The sequence below is a fragment of the Schistocerca serialis genome, chromosome 4 (assembly GCF_023864345.2).
Source record: "Schistocerca serialis cubense isolate TAMUIC-IGC-003099 chromosome 4, iqSchSeri2.2, whole genome shotgun sequence".
Lineage (NCBI taxonomy): Eukaryota > Metazoa > Arthropoda > Insecta > Orthoptera > Acrididae > Schistocerca > Schistocerca serialis.
Window position 1 is genome coordinate 416,223,041 of NC_064641.1, and position 5,000 is coordinate 416,228,040.

General features: G+C 51.5%; 1 non-coding gene across 1 annotated transcript in view; it reads left to right on the forward strand.

Moving 5' to 3' along the window:
• Positions 1-4,407: 4,407 nt before the first annotated feature.
• Positions 4,408-5,000, forward strand: part of LOC126476933 (small subunit ribosomal RNA) — a 1,909-nt gene continuing 1,316 nt past the window's right edge. The window contains exon 1 of the ribosomal RNA XR_007587364.1: positions 4,408-5,000. This exon is cut by the window's right edge and continues 1,316 nt beyond it. This is a non-coding gene — a ribosomal RNA (small subunit ribosomal RNA).

Consider the following 5,000-nt stretch of genomic DNA (forward strand, 5'->3'; position numbering starts at 1 on the left):
GGAAGAGTAACGACAGTCCGAGCCTCCTGGCGTTGCACTCGCAGTCGCAAAAAACGCTGGGCACATATATGTCTCGGAAGAGTAACGACAGTCCGAGTCTCCTGCGTGGGAAGAGTCTTTCTAGGCCCTGACCCACGGGAAGGGTGTAGCTTCCCCCATCCCGGACATTTGACGTCGTCACACTACCGGTATTGACTAATAGACTGATTCCTGATAATCATTAGCCATACACTGGGGGAAACGGCCGGCAGGGGCGGCAACATAGTGGAGCCGCAGTGTCACTAATGTACAGAGATAGAACAGTTTCGACTGGAACCAGAGTAACCGTATACACGGCACTGATTAGTAATAGATGCAGAGCCATCAGAATACAGATAATATATACAACCGTCCCTATACATGTTGAAAGACTCTGCACACAATGAGAACCACACGTCAGCCAGACACTCTTATCACACACTACTCTCTTATCACACACTACTCTCTGCCTGTAACAGGCACACACACAATATCTAACCACCAGCATGGAAGAACATCCAGTGCATCCTCTCCGCCACATGACACAATCCACACTATCATTACCAGACCGGGAGGTCCACCCAGAAAACACAATATCCCACCCTTCCGACATCCGCACATTGCTCAGCTAAGCCACGAACACCCACACATGTCCTACACAGGGGTGCACCCAACATCACAATACTGCCTCCTGTCACAGCACACAAACAATGGCAGGAATGAAAGACACAGATCTGCCACAACCATGGAATTGGAGCGCCGCCTGTCATGAGCCAAAAGTGCATCCTGACGTGACAAATCGGATAATACCGCAGGCATCCAATTACGATAATCACTATCAACGAACCTGCCGCCCCCCCCCCCCAATACACCTTTCCCTACAACAATGTGTATCTGAACCTACGCTATATCGTACCTTAACCTAACCTATATCGTACCTTAACCTAACCTATATCGTACCTTAACCTAACCTATATCGTACCTTAACCTAACCTATATCATACCTTAACCTAACCTATATCGTACCTTACCCTAACCTATATTGTGCCTTAACCTAACCTACGTTGTGCCTTAACCTAACCTACGTTGTGCCTTAACCTAACCTACGTTGTGCCTTAACCTAACCTACGTTGTGCCTTAACCTAACCTACGTTGTGCCTTAACCTAACCTACGTTGTGCCTTAACCTAACCTACGTTGTGCCTTAACCTAACCTACGTTGTGCCTTAACCTAACCTACGTTGTGCCTTAACCTAACCTACGTTGTGCCTTAACCTAACCTACGTTGTGCCTTAACCTAACCTACGTTGTGCCTTAACCTAACCTACGTTGCGCCTTAACCTAACCTACGTTGCGCCTTAACCTAACCTACGTTGTGCCTTAACCTAACCTACGTTGCGCCTTAACCTAACCTACGTTGCGCCTTAACCTAACCTAATTTGTGCCTTAACCTAACCTAATTTGTGCCTTAACCTAACCTAATTTGTGCCTTAACCTAACCTAATTTGTGCCTTAACCTAACCTAATTTGTGCCTTAACCTAACCTAATTTGTGCCTTAACCTAACCTAATTTGTGCCTTAACCTAACCTAATTTGTGCCTTAATGTAACCCATGTAGTGCCGTAACGTAACCCATGTAGTGCCGTAACGTAACCGATGTTGTGCCGTAACGTAACCCTTGTTGTGCCGTAACGTAACCGATGTTGTGCCGTAACGTAACCGATGTTGTGCCGTAACGTAACCGATGTTGTGCCGTAACGTAACCGATGTTGTGCCGTAACGTAACCGATGTTGTGCCGTAACGTAACCGATGTTGTGCCGTAACGTAACCGATGTTGTGCCTTAACGTAACCCATGTTGTGCCGTAACGTATTCGATGTTGTGCCTTAACGTAACCCATGTTGTGCCGTAACGTAACCCATGTTGTGCCGTAACGTAACCCATGTTGTGCCGTAACGTAACCCATGTTGTGCCGTAACGTAACCCATGTTGTGCCGTAACGTAACCCATGTTGTGCCGTAACGTAACCCATGTTGTGCCTTAACGTAACCCATGTTGTGCCTTAACGTAACCCATGTTGTGCCTTAACGTAACCCATGTTGTGCCTTAACCTAACCTATAATATGCCTTAACCTAACCTATAATATGCCTTAACCTAACCTATAATATGCCTTAACCTAACCTATAATATGCCTTAACCTAACCTATAATATGCCTTAACCTAACCTATAATATGCCTTAACCTAACCTATAATATGCCTTAACCTAACCTATAATATGCCTTAACCTAACCTATAATATGCCTTAACCTAACCTATAATATGCCTTTACCTAACCTATAATATGCCTTTACCTAACCTATAATATGCCTTTACCTAACCTATAATATGCCTTTACCTAACCTATAATATGCCTTTACCTAACCTATAATATGCCTTAACCTAACCTATAATATGCCTTAACCTAACCTATAATATGCCTTAACCTAACCTATAATATGCCTTAACCTAACCTAAAGTGCGCCGTAACCTAAACTATATTGCGCCGTAACCTGACGCACGTTGTCGCTGAACCTGCTCTGTAATTGTTATGCAACTCGTTAAATTAGTGTAGTGTTGCCTAACCGCAACCCTCGCAATATAGTTCGCTACTCGCACTGCCCGGTCCCCTGTGTATCGCGTCATGTTAAACACCTTGCAGGTGTTGCTGACTTTCCACATGCTCCTGCTATACACTGTAATGTGGATAGCAGCAGGACATACATGCCCCCCCCTTCCCCCCTGCCTTCGCAAGCTGGTCGGTGAGAAGTTTGCATGTTCAACGCCCTTCGCATGCCGACGTACTCAGCCTACGTTGTGGTACGGCCTGTCACCTGTCCGCCGATGTACGCAAAACCCACAAACTGTACTGCACATTGGTCCGTATGTACTGAATGATACATCGTGGCACATGTGACCGTATGACGACTGCGCCTAGCAACGGCGGACCATACAGTCCAAATATTGTGCACGCAGCTACGTGTCGTCTCCCTATAAGAGCTGGATTGCAGTGTGGTACGCCATACAGACGTGTGGGAGGAACGGACGCCCTGGATGGCGATCAGCATGAGCAGTCTGTTGATGTAGTGGAGCGTGTATTCGGACGTAGTCGTCTCTTCTCACACACCGTGATAGCATGTTGCACCGTGTTCCACATCTGCGACATGCTGCAGAGGCCGGCTGACAGTCGTTCGCGCAATGGACACCGCATACGTACGGGGTCGACCTTCCACGTGTTCTCTAGGCGTGCACATGTTGTTGCGTCTATGTGGGCAAACGTAGTGTGTTGTGACACCTGACACAGGCATGCAATACTCGTTGCAAATGGCGATGGACGTGTACGTTTGCTGGTGACGTTACGCAAATGAACAACTGGTAACCCGTTGTGGTGCGGTTGTTCTCGCTAGAGGTGAATCAGTGTTGGCGACGATCGGTCGAGCTATTAACCGGTTGTTTCAGGGATACCCACCATGCCCACGAACGTGAAAGGGGACCCACCATGCCCACGAACGTGAAAGGGGGGGGGGGGGGGGGGGGGATCTGGGTGTGAGGCGATACGCGGCGGTGGCTGGGTGGGACCGTCCCCGGCCGGTGAGGGGGGGCCGCCCGGCGTGCTGGCAGCGCGGTGCGTGGGCGCACGCGCCACAGCCGGCTGGTGGGGGCGGCCAGTGGCAGGCGCGCCGGCCGACGGACGCGGCAGGCGGCGCAGCTGCGCGCCGGCGCCCCCTGCTCGCGGCGCCTTGCGGCCACAGTAGGTCCTCGCGGGCCCGGTGCGAAGCGCGGTGGCCATCTGCAGTGTGCTGGTCCGATTGAGGACTTTGTGCGCTGAGGATGCGCCGCCGCCCGGCGCTCGGCGCCGCGACGCCGTCTGCTGCTCGGTCGCCCCAGCGGTTCTCGCAGGTGGTTTGTATCGCAGCTGTGCGGACGTGTTGGCGCGTGCGCTGTGCTGGGAGAGTTCGCTTCGGCACCCAAGTGGGGCTTTTGTCCTTCTGTGGCGCTGGCGTTGGAGCTGCCGGTCACCGTAGGTGGCGCGTGTTGTCTCCCGCCGGCAATGCCACGACAGCACGCTCCCGGGCCTCTGTCGGCAGCGGCAAGCTCAGTTGGGAGCACGGGTGGTCGCACCTAAAGCGTCTACTCGCCTAACTCCGGGCGATTGCGCCTCTCTCGAACCCGACCAAGTACTTAGGACGGCGCTGCGCGCCGCCGGGACCTGAGAGGGTTTCGAGGTGTGTTGTGCAGGGGAGCTCAGCCTCCTCCTGTTTGCAGAATAATTGAGCGGACGCTTGCGTGTTCGCGCGGGCCCCCGGGACACACTCCCGGGCGGCCGGCTGCTCAGCTCTAGTTGACGCAGCTCCCTGGTTGATCCTGCCAGTAGTCATATGCTTGTCTCAAAGATTAAGCCATGCATGTCTCAGTACAAGCCGCATTAAGGTGAAACCGCGAATGGCTCATTAAATCAGTTATGGTTCCTTAGATCGTACCCACGTTACTTGGATAACTGTGGTAATTCTAGAGCTAATACATGCAAACAGAGTCCCGACCAGAGATGGAAGGGACGCTTTTATTAGATCAAAACCAATCGGTCGGCTCGTCCGGTCCGTTTGCCTTGGTGACTCTGAATAACTTTGGGCTGATCGCACGGTCCTCGTACTGGCGACGCATCTTTCAAATGTCTGCCTTATCAACTGTCGATGGTAGGTTCTGCGCCTACCATGGTTGTAACGGGTAACGGGGAATCAGGGTTCGATTCCGGAGAGGGAGCCTGAGAAACGGCTACCACATCCAAGGAAGGCAGCAGGCGCGCAAATTACCCACTCCCGGCACGGGGAGGTAGTGACGAAAAATAACGATACGGGACTCATCCGAGGCCCCGTAATCGGAATGAGTACACTTTAAATCCTTTAACGAGTATCTATTGGAGGGCAAGTCTGGTGCCAGCAGCCGC